Consider the following 12,575-nt stretch of genomic DNA (forward strand, 5'->3'; position numbering starts at 1 on the left):
TATAAAAATGGGAACATAAGCAACCTTATCTTCCACACAGACCATCCCCTGGCATGGCACAGTGCTATACTAGCACACTACCCTCTGTTAAGAGGGGGGGTGTTAGCGACGGGTGGGAAACTCAGGATACTGGACAACGAGGACTCTGAGTCGTCTAATATTAATCTCTATAAATCTGGAACCGTTTTGGTTCAAGGCAACACCAAACAGTTCCAGCTGGACTTTCACCTAATCAAAGAAATAGCTCAGCAGGAGAAGCTGTCCCTTGAGAAAGATACCCTACCCCGAGCGGGTCAGACCAGACCTCTTCATTAAATAACCCCACAGAGCAACCCCAAGCAGAAACTCAACTTCCCATTGAAATGAAGGATAAATTCACCCAGCTGGAGGTAAGGCAGGTGGAGCTGGAACAGCAGGTGAACACACTCCAGTCAGCACAGACCCAGACAACAGTCCAGCACAACAACACCCCCTTAACTAGACCTGGAGAGCTGCAGGTGGAGAGAGACATGTCTGCACTCTGGACTGTGGTGAGACAACATCAACAGGAGAAAGAGCAGGAGCAGGAGAAGAACAGAGAACTAGAGGAGAGGATCAGAGTGCTGGAGGAGAAGGTGAGAACGATGACGGGTGACATTGAACAACCCATTAGAGAACAGCCCACCTCAGATCCTGCCAAAGTCTCGACACCGCAGCAGAACAGTACACCCTAGACCCTGACCATAGCCTCGACATCACACCCAGACAAACAAATGAAGAACCCCAAGCCCTGGGGACCCCAACCCCTCTGAGCAACCCCCCAGTCAGACACCCTGATAGTCCTCATGACGACCCCCCCACACCCACTGAGGACATACACAAGCCACAGATTGTACTCCTTATGGACTCAAACGGGAAATACATACAAGAAAATAAACTTTTTCCAAAACACACAGTGTCTAAACTCTGGTGTCCAAATACCCAGCGCGCCCTAGACCTTCTGTCTAAGGACCGACTAGGATCACCCAGCCACATAATAATACACACAGGCACAAACGACCTGAGAACACAGCAGGAAAGGGTTAATTTGTGAATTTATTTCCTTCTTAATGCGTTTGACCCAATCAGTTGTGTTGTGACAAGGTAGGGGGGGTATACAGAAGTTTGCCTATTTGGTAAAAGACCAAGTCCATATTATGGCAAGAACAGCTCAAATAAGCAAAGAGAAACGACAGTCCATCATTACTTTAAGGCAAGAAGGTCAGTCTATATGGAAAATGTCAAGAACTTTGAATGTTTCTTCAAGTGCAGTCGCAAAAACCATCAAGAGCCAAGATGAAACTGGCTCTCATAAGGACTGCCACAGGAATGAAGACCCAGAGTTACCTCTGCTGCAGAGGGGACGTTCATTAGAGTTACCAGCCTCAGAAATTGCAGCCCAAATAAATGCTTCAAAGAGTTCAAGTAACAGTCCCATCTGAACATCAGCTGCTTTTCAGAGGACACTGTGTGAATCAGGCCTTCTGGTCGAATTGCTGCAAAGAAACCACTACTAAAGGACACCAATGAGAAGAAGAGACAAGCTTGGGCCAAGAAACACGAGCAATGGACATTAGACCGGTGGAAATGTGTCCTTTGGTCTGGAGTCCAAATTTGAGATGACTAGTTCCAACCGCTGTGTCTTTGTGAGACGCGTTGTGGGTGAATGGATGATCTTCACTTGTGCATTGCCCACCGTAAAGCATGGAGGTGGAGGTGTCATGTTATGGGGGTGCTTTGCAGGTGTCACTGTCTGTGATTTATTTAGAATTCAAGGCACACTTAACCAGCATGGCTAACACAGCATTCTGCAGCGATACGCCATCCCATCTGGTTTTGGCTTAGTGGGACTATCATTTGTTTTTTCAACAGGACAATGACCCAACACACCTCCAGGCTGTGTGTCACGCCCTGGCTCTGGGGACTCTTATATGTTGAGCCAGGGTGTTAGATTCTATGTTTAGTGTTCTATGTTGATGTTCTAGTTTATGTGTTTCTATGTTGGCCGGGGTGGTTCCCAATCAGAGGCAGCTGTGGCTTGTTGTCTCTGATTGGGAACCATACTTAGGCAGCCTGTTTTGCACTTGTTATTTGTGGGATCTTGTTCCGTGTAGGTTTGTGTTTTATGATCGAGGACTTCACGTTTCGTTTTGTTGTTGTGTATAAAGTACTAATTAAAAGATGTACGCATATCACGCTGCGCCTTGGTCCACTTATTACGACGATCGTGACACTGTGTAAGGGCTATTTTACCAAGAAGGACAGTGATGGAGTGCTGCATCAGATGACCTGGCCTCCACAATCCCCCGACCTCAACCCAATTGAGATGGTCTGGGATGAGTTGGACCGCAGAGTGAAAGAAAAGCAGCCAACAAGTGCTCAGCACATGTGGGAACTCCTTCAAGACTATTGGAAAAGCATTCCAGCTGAAGCTGGTTGAGAGAATGCCAAGAGTGTGCAAAGCTGTCATCAAGGCTATTTGAAGAATCTGAAATATAAAATATATTTTGATTTGTTTAACACTTTTTGGATTCCATATGTGTTATTTCATAGTTTTGATGTCTTCACTATTATTCTACAATGTAGAAAATAGTAAAAATATAGAAAAACCCTTGAATGAGTAGGAGTTCTAAAACTTTTGACCGGTAGTGTATATTTATTGGGTCTCCCTAATGGCACTCTATTCCCTACATAGTGCACTACTTTTGACCGGTGCACTATAAAGGGAATAAGGTGCCATTTGAGACGCAGATAAAATAACTGTCAACATTGACACTGACACACACAGTATACATTACGTGGTCCATGCAGTAATCGAACCCACAACTTTGTTGTTGCTAGCACCATGTTATAACCTACTGAGCCATTGGAACCAACCTCCTGGAAGCCTGTGTCGGTGGCTTTTGCCCGGTACTGGATCATGTAGTAGGACACGGGCTCAGGGTTACCAGAGTCCCAGGTTAGGGTCACACTGGTGGCCGTAGTCTCCATCACGATGAGGAGGTGGGGGGCTTGGGGAGGGCTGGATGGGGGGATAGAGAGAGAGAGAGAGAGAGAGAGAGAGAGAGAGAGAGAGAGAGAGAGAGAGAGAGAGAGAGAGAGAGAGAGAGAGAGAGAGAGAGAGAGAGAGAGAGAGAGAGAGAGAGAGAGAGAGAGAGAGAGAGAGAGAGAGAGAGAGAGAGAGAGAGAATAAAATAAAGATGTTATATGAAATGAAATCAAGGCAATCATTGAGTACTGGAGAGTTTGATGTCTAAAGCAACTACAATACAGCCTAGCCATATTGACAATCAGAGAAGATTACAAAATAAGTGGACAATCACATTTAAAGAAAATGACCTATCAAAAAAAGGGAGAAAATAGGCTTTCTATCTTGTGTCTTTAATATTGTCTAGCAGCATCGCTCCTGACAATATAAATGACGGTAACATTCTCTAAGTCCATGATGCATCCCAAATGGCACCCTATTCCCTATTTAGTGCACTACTTTTGACCACTCTCAGAAAAAACTGTTCCAAAAGGGTTCTTCGGCTGTCCCCATAGGATTACCCTTTTTTGTTTCAGGTGGAATCAAATCAAATCAAATTATATTTGTCACTTGCTTCGTAGACAACAGGTGTAGACTAACAATGAAATGCTTACTTACGGGTCCATTTCCAACAATGTTAAAGATAAGATAATTTTTTAAAATAAAAATAGAAATAGTGACACAAGGAATAAAATACACAGTGCAAGAGAGTTAGTGCAAAAAAGGGTCAATGCAGGTATTCTGGGTAGCCATTTGATTAGCTATTTAGCAGTCTTGTTTAGAAGTCTTATAGCTTTGGGGTAGCAGCTGTTCAGGGTCCTGTTGGTTCCAGAGTTGGTGCATTGGTACCGCTTACTGTGCGGAAGCAGAGAACAGTCTGTGGCTTGGGTGGCTGGAGTCTTTGACAATTTATGGGGCCTTCTTCTGACACCTCCTGGTATAGAGGACCTGAATGAAAGGGTTCTACATGGTACCAAAAGGGTTCTACTTGCAACCAAAAAGGGTCTTCAAAGGGTTCTCTTACGTCAAAGAGTTGTCCTATGGAGACAGCCAAAACAACCTTCAAGGTTGAGTGTAGGGAATAGGGTGCCATTTTGGACACAGCCTGTAAGGATCTCATGATGAGTCATCTGTTATGGGACTGACAGACTGTGATGACAAAGACTGCATCTCAAATGGCACCCTATTCCCTACATAGAGCACTACTTTGACCAGAGCCCTATGGGGAATAGAGTGCCATTTGGTGCGCAGACAGAAACTGTGTGTTCTCACATACGCTACAAGCTGTGATGATGATGATGAAGTCTGTTTGATGATAATGTACATAATGTGAATCATGCCAGCTCTTTCCGCTCTTCAAACAGCTTTATATGAGGTTGAGCTAATCAAATAACTTCATTAGTGTGTATGAAGTTTGTGTAAACCAGATGTCTTAGTTTGGACAACTTGAATGTTACTTCAACACACAAACACACCTCTCCACCCCCATACACAGTATCCTTTGACCTCTCACCTTTCACAGTGACCTGAGCGGTAGCCTCGATCATGCCCAGAGATGAAATGGCCACGCAGGTGTAGTTGGCTGACTCCTTGATGTTTGTCACCTCCAGAACATTACGACCGATGGGCATTTCATCCTCCTTCATAAGAATAATCAAAATATAAACGGTCCATTATGTAGCTTTGTGTACGACCTGACATATTTCAGATAGAAATGTGAGTTATAGATCTGTCATTCATTATCATTGAAAGCAAGTATGAAAAAAGGTATCTGTTCTATGTGATATATTTCAATGCTTCCCCCTTTAAACTGAATCCAATACAATTCATACAGAGGTGCTATACATAATAAAACAATAATAACAAATTATTATAAAACAAAGAAACATTTTAAAAAGGTAAAAGCAAAACAGTAAAAGTAAAGACCTTGGTGAGTTCCACAACTCCCATTATCCACTTGACGTAGGGCATGGGTGATCCCACGGCCACACATGTCAGGTTTAAACTACCCCCCGGCATCACCTCGTGGTTGGTGGGCGGGATGGAGAACCGCGGAGGGACGCGACGAACTATGGAGAGGAGGAGAAGAGAATGTTGAGATGAGATCTTGAAAGGTGTAGGTGATATGAGTGTATAGTGTGTGTCCATATATAATATAATAATAATAATATGCCATTTAGCAGACACTTTTATCCAAAGCGACTTACAGTCATGCGTGCATACATTTTTGTGTATGGGTGGTCCCGGGGATCGAACCCACTACCTTGGCGTTACAAGCGCCGTGCTCTACCAGCTGAGCTACAGAGGACCACAAGGATAAGAGAGGAGAAGGTGTGTGTGGATGTCAGGGACATATACAGTTCTGTTCTGTGTTTAGAGGAGAGAGAGAGAGAGAGAGAGAGAGAGAGAGAGAGAGAGAGAGAGAGAGAGAGAGAGAGAGAGAGAGAGAGAGAGAGAGAGAGAGAGAGAGAGAGAGAGAGAGAGAGAGAGAGAGGAGAGATTTTGAGATGTGGCGGTTGTATGAGTTCATAGTGTGGCCATCACTTCTGTGTGTAAGAGGAGAGGGCAAGGGGTGAGTGTGGGGGTCATGGACAGTGAGAGTTCTGTGTTGAATAAACCGTGACCTTGACTTTGACATTACCACGCTTGAAAGAAGAGCAAGAATTTCAGAGATAAGAGATGTGATGTAGATGTGATTTGAGTCTAGCATGTAAGGCTGATCACGTTTCGACTATAATCCAAAAGTGTGAGCAGCATAACCAGTAAAGGAACAATAGCATCTCAACGAGCTGAATTAGGCCATAAGCAAACAAGAAAATGCTAATCCACAAGTGGCGCTCCTAGTGGCCGGGGACTTTAACGCAGGCAAATGTAAATCAGTTTTACCTCATTTCTACCAGCATGTCACATACGCAACCATAGGGAAAAAAAACTGTAGACCACCTTTACTCCACACACAGAGGCGCATACAAAGCTCTCTCTCGCCCTCCATTTGGCAAATCTGACTATAATTATATCAGGAGACAAGCAAAAACTAAAGCAGAAAGCACAGACTGGAATACGTTCCGGGATTCGTCCAATGGCACTGAGGAGTATACCACCACAGTCACCGGCTTCATCAATAAGTGCATTGACGACGTCGTCCCCACAGTGACCGTACGTACATACTCCAACCAGAAGACATGGATTACAGGCAACATCCACTCCGAGCTAAAGGCTAGAGCTCCGCTTTCAAAGAGTGAGACACTAATCTGGATGCTTATAAGAAATCCGCTATGCCCTCAGATGAAACATCAAACAGGCAAAGCGTCAATGCAGGACTAAGATTGAATCCTACTACACCGGCTCTGATGCTTGTCGGATGTGGCAGGGCATGCAAACTATTACGGACTACAAAGGGAAACGCATCCGCGAGCTGCCCAGTGACGCGAGCCTACCAGATGAGCTAAATGCCTTCTATGCTGTCTTCAAGGCAAGCAACACTGAAGCATGCATGAGAGCACCAGCTGTTCCGGACAACTGTGTGATCATGCTCTCCGTAGCCGATGTGAGCAAGACCTTTAAACAAGTCAACATTCACAACACTGCGGGGCCAGATGGATTACCAGGATGTGTACTCAGAGAATGCGCGGACCAACTGGCAAGTGTCTTCACTAACATTTTCAACCTTTCCCTGACCGAGTTTGTAATACTTACATGTTTCAAGTAGACCACCATAGTCCCTGTGCCCAAGAAAGCGAGGGTAACCTGCCTAAATGACTACCGCCACGTTGCACTCACATCGGTAGCCATGAAGTGCTTTGAAAGGCTGGTCATGGCTCACATTAACACCATCATCCCAGAAACCCTAGACCCACTCCAATTCACATACCGCCCCAACAGATCCACAGATGACGCAATCTCAATCGCACTCCACACTGCCCTTTCCCACCTAGACAAAACACCTATGTGAGAATGCTGTTCATTGACTACAGCTCAGGGATCAACACCACAGTGCCCACAAAGCTCATCACTAAGCTAAGGACCCTGGGACTAAACACCTCCCTCTGCAACTGGATCTTGGATTTCCTGACGGGCCGTCCCCAGGTGGTAAGGGTAGGCAACAACACATCTGCCACACTGATCCTCAACACTGGGGCCCATCAGGGCTGCATGCTTAGTCCCCTCCTGTACTCCCTGTTCACCCACGACTGCGTGGCCAAGCACGACTCCAACACCATCATTAGGTTTGCTGACGACACAACAGTGGTAGGCCTGATCACCGACAACAATGAGACAGCCTAAAGGAAGAGGTCAGAGACCTGGCAGTGTGGTGCCAGGACAACAACCTCTCCCTCAATGTGAGCAAGACAAAGGAGCTGGTCATGGACTACAGGAAAAGGAGGCCGAACAATCCCTCATTAACATCAACGGGGCTGCAGTGGAGCCGGTCGAGAGTTTCAAGTTCCTTGGTCTCCACATCACCAACAAACTATCATGGTCCAAACACACCAAGACAGTCATGAAGAGGGCATGACAACACCTTTTCTCCCTCAGGAGACTGAAAAGATTTGGCATGGGTCCCCAGATCCTCAAAAAGTTCTACAGCTGCACCATCGAGAGTATCCTGACTGGTTGCATTACCACCTGGTATGGCAACTGCTCTGCATCCGACCGTAAGGACCTACAGAGGGTGGTGCGTATGGCCCGGTACATCACTAGGGCCAAGCTTCCTGCCATCCAGGACCTATATACTAGGTGGTGTCAGAGGAATGGCCAAAGAATTGTCAAAGACTCCAGTTACCCAAGTCATAGACTATTCTCTCTGCTACCGCACGGCAAGCGGTACCGGAGCGCCTAGTCTAGGTCCAAAAGGCTCCTTAACAGCTTCTACCCCCAAGCCATAAGACTGCTGAACAATTAATAAAATGGCCACCTTGACTATTTACAGTTGAAGTCGGAAGTTTACATACACCTTAGCCAAATACATTTAAACTCAGTTTTTCACAATTCCTGACATTTAATCCTAGTAAAAATTCCCTGTCTTAGGTCAGTTAGGTTCACCACCTTATTTTAAGAATGTGAAATGTCAGAATAATAGTAGAGAGAATGATTTATTTCAGCTTTTATTTCTTTCATCACATTCCCAGTGGGTCAGAAGTTTACATACACTCAATTAGTATTTGGTAGCATTGCCTTTAAATTGTTTAACTTGGGTCAAATGTTTTGGGTAGCCTTCCATAAGCTTCTCACAATAAGTTGGGTAAATTTTGGCCCATTCCTCCTGACAGAGCTGGTGTAACTGAGTCAGGTTTGTAGGCCTCCTTGCTCGCACATGCTTTTTCAGTTCTGCCCACAAATGTTCTATAGGTTTGAGGTCAGGGCTTTGTGATGGCCACTCCAATACCTTGACTTTGTTGTCCTTAAACCATTTTGCCACAACTTTGGAAGTATGTTTGGGGTCATTGTCCATTTGGAAGACCCATTGGCGACCAAGCTTTAACTTCCTGACTGATGTCTTGAGATGTTGCTTCAATATATCATTTTCCTTCCTCATGATGCCATCTATTTTGTGAAGTGCACCAGTCCCTCCTGCAGCAAAGCACCCCCACAGCATGATGCCGCCACCCCCGTCCTTCACGGTTGGGATGGTGTTCTTCGGCTTGCAAGCAACCCCCTTTTTCCTCCAAACATAACGATGGTCATTATGGCCAAACAGTTCTATTTTTGTTTCATCAGACCAGAGGACATTTCTTCAAAAAGTATGATCTTTGTCAACATATGCAGTTGCAAACCGTAGTCTGGCTTTTTTATGGTGGTTATGGAGCAGTGTCTTCTTCCTTGCTGAGCGGCCTTTCAGGTTATGCTGATATAGGACCCGTTTTACTCTGGATATAGATACTTTTGTACCTGTTTCCTCCAGCATCTTCACAAGGTCCTTTGCTGTTGTTCTGGGATTGATTTGCACTTTTCGCACCAAAGTATGTTCATCTCTAGGACACAGAACGCGTCTCCTTCCTGAGCGGTATGACGGCTGCGTGGTTCCATGGTGTTTATACTTGCGTACTATTGTTTGTACAGATGAACGTGGTACCTTCAGGCGTTTGGAAATTGCTCCCAAGGATGAACCAGACTTGTGGAGGTCTACAATTTTTGGGCTGATTTCTTTTGATTTTCCCATGATGTCAAGCACTGAGTTTTAAGGTAGGCCTTGAAATACATCAACAGGTACATCTCCAATTGACTCAAATGATGTCAATTAGCCTTCTAAAGCCATGTCAATCAGAAGCTTCTAAAGCCATGACATCATTTTCTGGAATTATCCAAGCTGTTTAAAGGCAAAGTCAACTTCTGACCCACTGGAATTGTGATACAGTGAATTATAAGTGAAATAATCTGTCTGTAAACAATTGTTGGAAAAATTACTTGTGTCATGCACAAAGTAGATGTCCTAACCGACTTGCCAAACCTATAGTTTGTTAACAAGAAATTTGTGGAGTGGTTGAAAAACGGGTTTTAATGACTCCAACCTAAGTGTATGTAAACTTCCGACTTCAACTTGACTCCGCACCTTTGTTTTTACACTGCTGCTACTCGCTGTTTATTTTCTATGCATATTCACTTTACACCTACCTACATGTACAAATTACCTCGACTAACCTGTAGCCCCGCACATTGACTTGGTACCGGTACCCCCTGTATATAGCCTCGTTATTGTTATTTTATTGTGTTACTCTTTATTTTATTTTATTTTTTACTGTATTTTATTTGGTAAACATGTTCTTAATTCTATTGCTTGAACTGCATTGTTGGTTAAGGGCTTGTAAGTAAGTATTTCACGGTGAGGTCTACACCTGTTATATTCGGCGCATGTGACAAATAAAATTAGATTTGATCTGATCTTTTGTTTAGTGATTTGGAGTTGATCCGAGTTACACACCACTCAGACAACATTTGTTAGTACAACTTTACGATAAAAACCTTATGGACTGCTCCTTATAAAAAGGGGGAATGCATTTAAATATGCCACTTTGATTGGAATAACAGTCTACTAGACTAGGCCTATATCTGTTCCCCTTTAACAGTGAGTCAAACGGTGCTGAGAGAAAGTTACGTCAATTTTGAACTTTGCAACGCTGTGGAGACTAGGGCTGACACCAATTAGTCGACTGGTCGATTATTTGGTCGTTAGGCTGTTGGTCGACCGAGATTGTTTTAGTCGAGCAGTAACAAATCTATATACTGTATATACAGTGCCTTCGGGAAGTATTCAGACCATCTGACTTTTTCCACATTTTGTTACGTTACAGCCTTATTCTAAAATTGATTAAATCAAATAAAATCCTCAGCAATCTACACACAATACCCCATAATGACTAAGCAAAAACAGTTTTTTAGAAAATGTTGGAACAGAAATAACGAATTTACATATGTATTCAGACCCTTTGCTATGAGACTGTTTCCATTGATCATCCTTGAGATGTTTCTACAACTTGATTGGAGTCCACCTGTGGTAAATTCAATTGATTGGGCATGATTTGAAAAGGCACACACCTGTCTATATAAGGTTCCACATTTTACAGTGCATGTCAGAGCAAAAACCAAGCCATGAGGTTGAAGGAATTGTCCATCGAGCTCCGAGACAGGATTGTGTCTAGGCACAGATCTGGGGAAGGGTACCAAAACATTTCTGCAGCATTGAAGGTCCCCAAGAACACAGTTGCCTCCATCATTCTTAAATGGAAGAAGTTTGGAATCAGTGCTGGACTTGGACTGAACTAGGTTCCGATACTCATTTTGGGTGCTGGTAATGTTTATATTTAGGTGCAGGAGCTCCACATTACTTTTGAGCTAATATTCTATAAGAGGAACAGAAGCTCAAGCAGTAGAACATTTGAGGTGCCCTGTAGCTCAGTTGGTAGAGCATGGCGCTTGCAACGCCAGGGTTTTGGGTTCGTTTCCCACCGGGGGGCAGTATGAAGATGTATGCACTCACTAACTGTAAGTCGCTCTGGATAAGAGCGTCTGCTAAATGACTCAAATGTAAAAGTACTCAGCTCCGGTGAGCTCCTGCCCAAGTCAAGCACTGCTTCTTATCCCTTGAGAAAATAGCCTACAGCTGTGTCTGTCCCGAGCTCACCGGTGTAGGAAACTCTGAGCACCCTGAATATTTTATACGATGTTGCAAGATCGCTAGGGCAACCTTCGGGCCAGACCCAAGTCAATAGTTGATACAATGTTTCAAGTTCATTGCAGACAGGCCAAGTGTAGCAAATGTGATTTATAGGACATTTATTTTTATCAGGATATTTTCTACCTGCAGGCTGCAATGTTTTTATTTGTTGGCTTGCGAAAGTATTCACCCCCCTTGGCATTTTTTGTTGCCTTACAACCTGGAATGAAATTGAGTTTTTGGGGATTGTATCATTTGATTTACACAACATCCCTACCACTTTGAAGATGCAAAATATATATTTTTTGTGAAACAAACAAGAAATAAGACAGAAAAACAGAAAACTTGAGCGTGCATAACTATTCACCCCCCCCCCCCCCCCCCCAAAAGTCAATACTTTGTAGAGCCACCTTTTGCAGCAATTACAGCTGCAAGTCTCTTGGAATATGTCTCTATAAGCTTGGCACATCTAGCCACTGGGATTTTTGCCCATTCTTCAAGGAAAAACTGCTCCAGCTCCTTCAAGTTGGATGAGTTCCTGTTGGTGTACAGCAATATTTAAGTCATACAACAGATTCTCAATTGGAATGAGGTCTGGGCTTTGACTAGGCCATTCCAAGACATTTAAATGTTTCCCCTTAAACCACTCAAGTGTTGCTTTAGCAGTATGCTTATGGTCATTGTCCTGCTGGAAGGTGAACATCTGTTCATGTCTCAAATCTCTGGAAGACTGAAACAGGTTTCCTTCAAGAATTTCCCTGTATTTAGCGGCATCCAAGAAGATGGACAATACGTAGTCTTCTTCTACAGAAGGGTATAATACCCTGAGCCCTGGTCTAGACAGTTAATTACTACTACTGGCTACTAACCCATACCATTGCTACCTTCCTTCCCATTCTCAATTTTCATTGATAATGAATTACTACCCTGGCATCACGTATTTTTAACCCTACATCTATCGGGAAATGATTTGACAGCACACACACACACACACACACACACACACACACACACACACACACACACACACACACACACACACACACACACACACACACACACACAGTGTGTGTCCTTGTCTCCCCTTCTCTATAATTGCTTTCTTGCACCAGTCCCCATTAAAATAGATTTTCAAATGTGACTTTTCTTTTCTCTTTCTTTTTCTAATTTGGAGTGGAACACGGTTACAGCCACGCTTATTATTCCCCTCATTATGTGTTGGGATGGAAATAAACAAAGAAAGGACACCTTTAGAGATGAATTGGTAACACTTTATTTTAAGGGTCCGTAATAAACCATTTATAAGGCATTTATAAAGTGTGTGTTCACCATTTATTAATAATTACTCCCACATTTATAAACCATTTACTAATCATT

General features: G+C 43.7%; 1 pseudogene across 1 annotated transcript in view; it reads right to left on the reverse strand.

Moving 5' to 3' along the window:
- The window catches only part of LOC311146919 (receptor-type tyrosine-protein phosphatase F-like), a 144,991-nt pseudogene that overhangs the window by 50,729 nt on the left and 81,687 nt on the right, over nt 1-12,575 (reverse strand). Inside the window, exons 7-9 of the transcript in view lie at nt 4,973-5,115; nt 4,560-4,686; nt 2,878-3,040 (exon numbers count right to left, since the gene is read on the reverse strand). The product of the transcript in view is annotated as a receptor-type tyrosine-protein phosphatase F-like (transcript). The remainder of the gene's footprint in view (nt 1-2,877; nt 3,041-4,559; nt 4,687-4,972; nt 5,116-12,575) is intronic.

Source organism: Coregonus lavaretus (assembly GCF_964263955.1).
Source record: "Coregonus lavaretus genome assembly, chromosome: 19".
In the NCBI taxonomy this organism is placed as follows: domain Eukaryota; kingdom Metazoa; phylum Chordata; class Actinopteri; order Salmoniformes; family Salmonidae; genus Coregonus; species Coregonus lavaretus.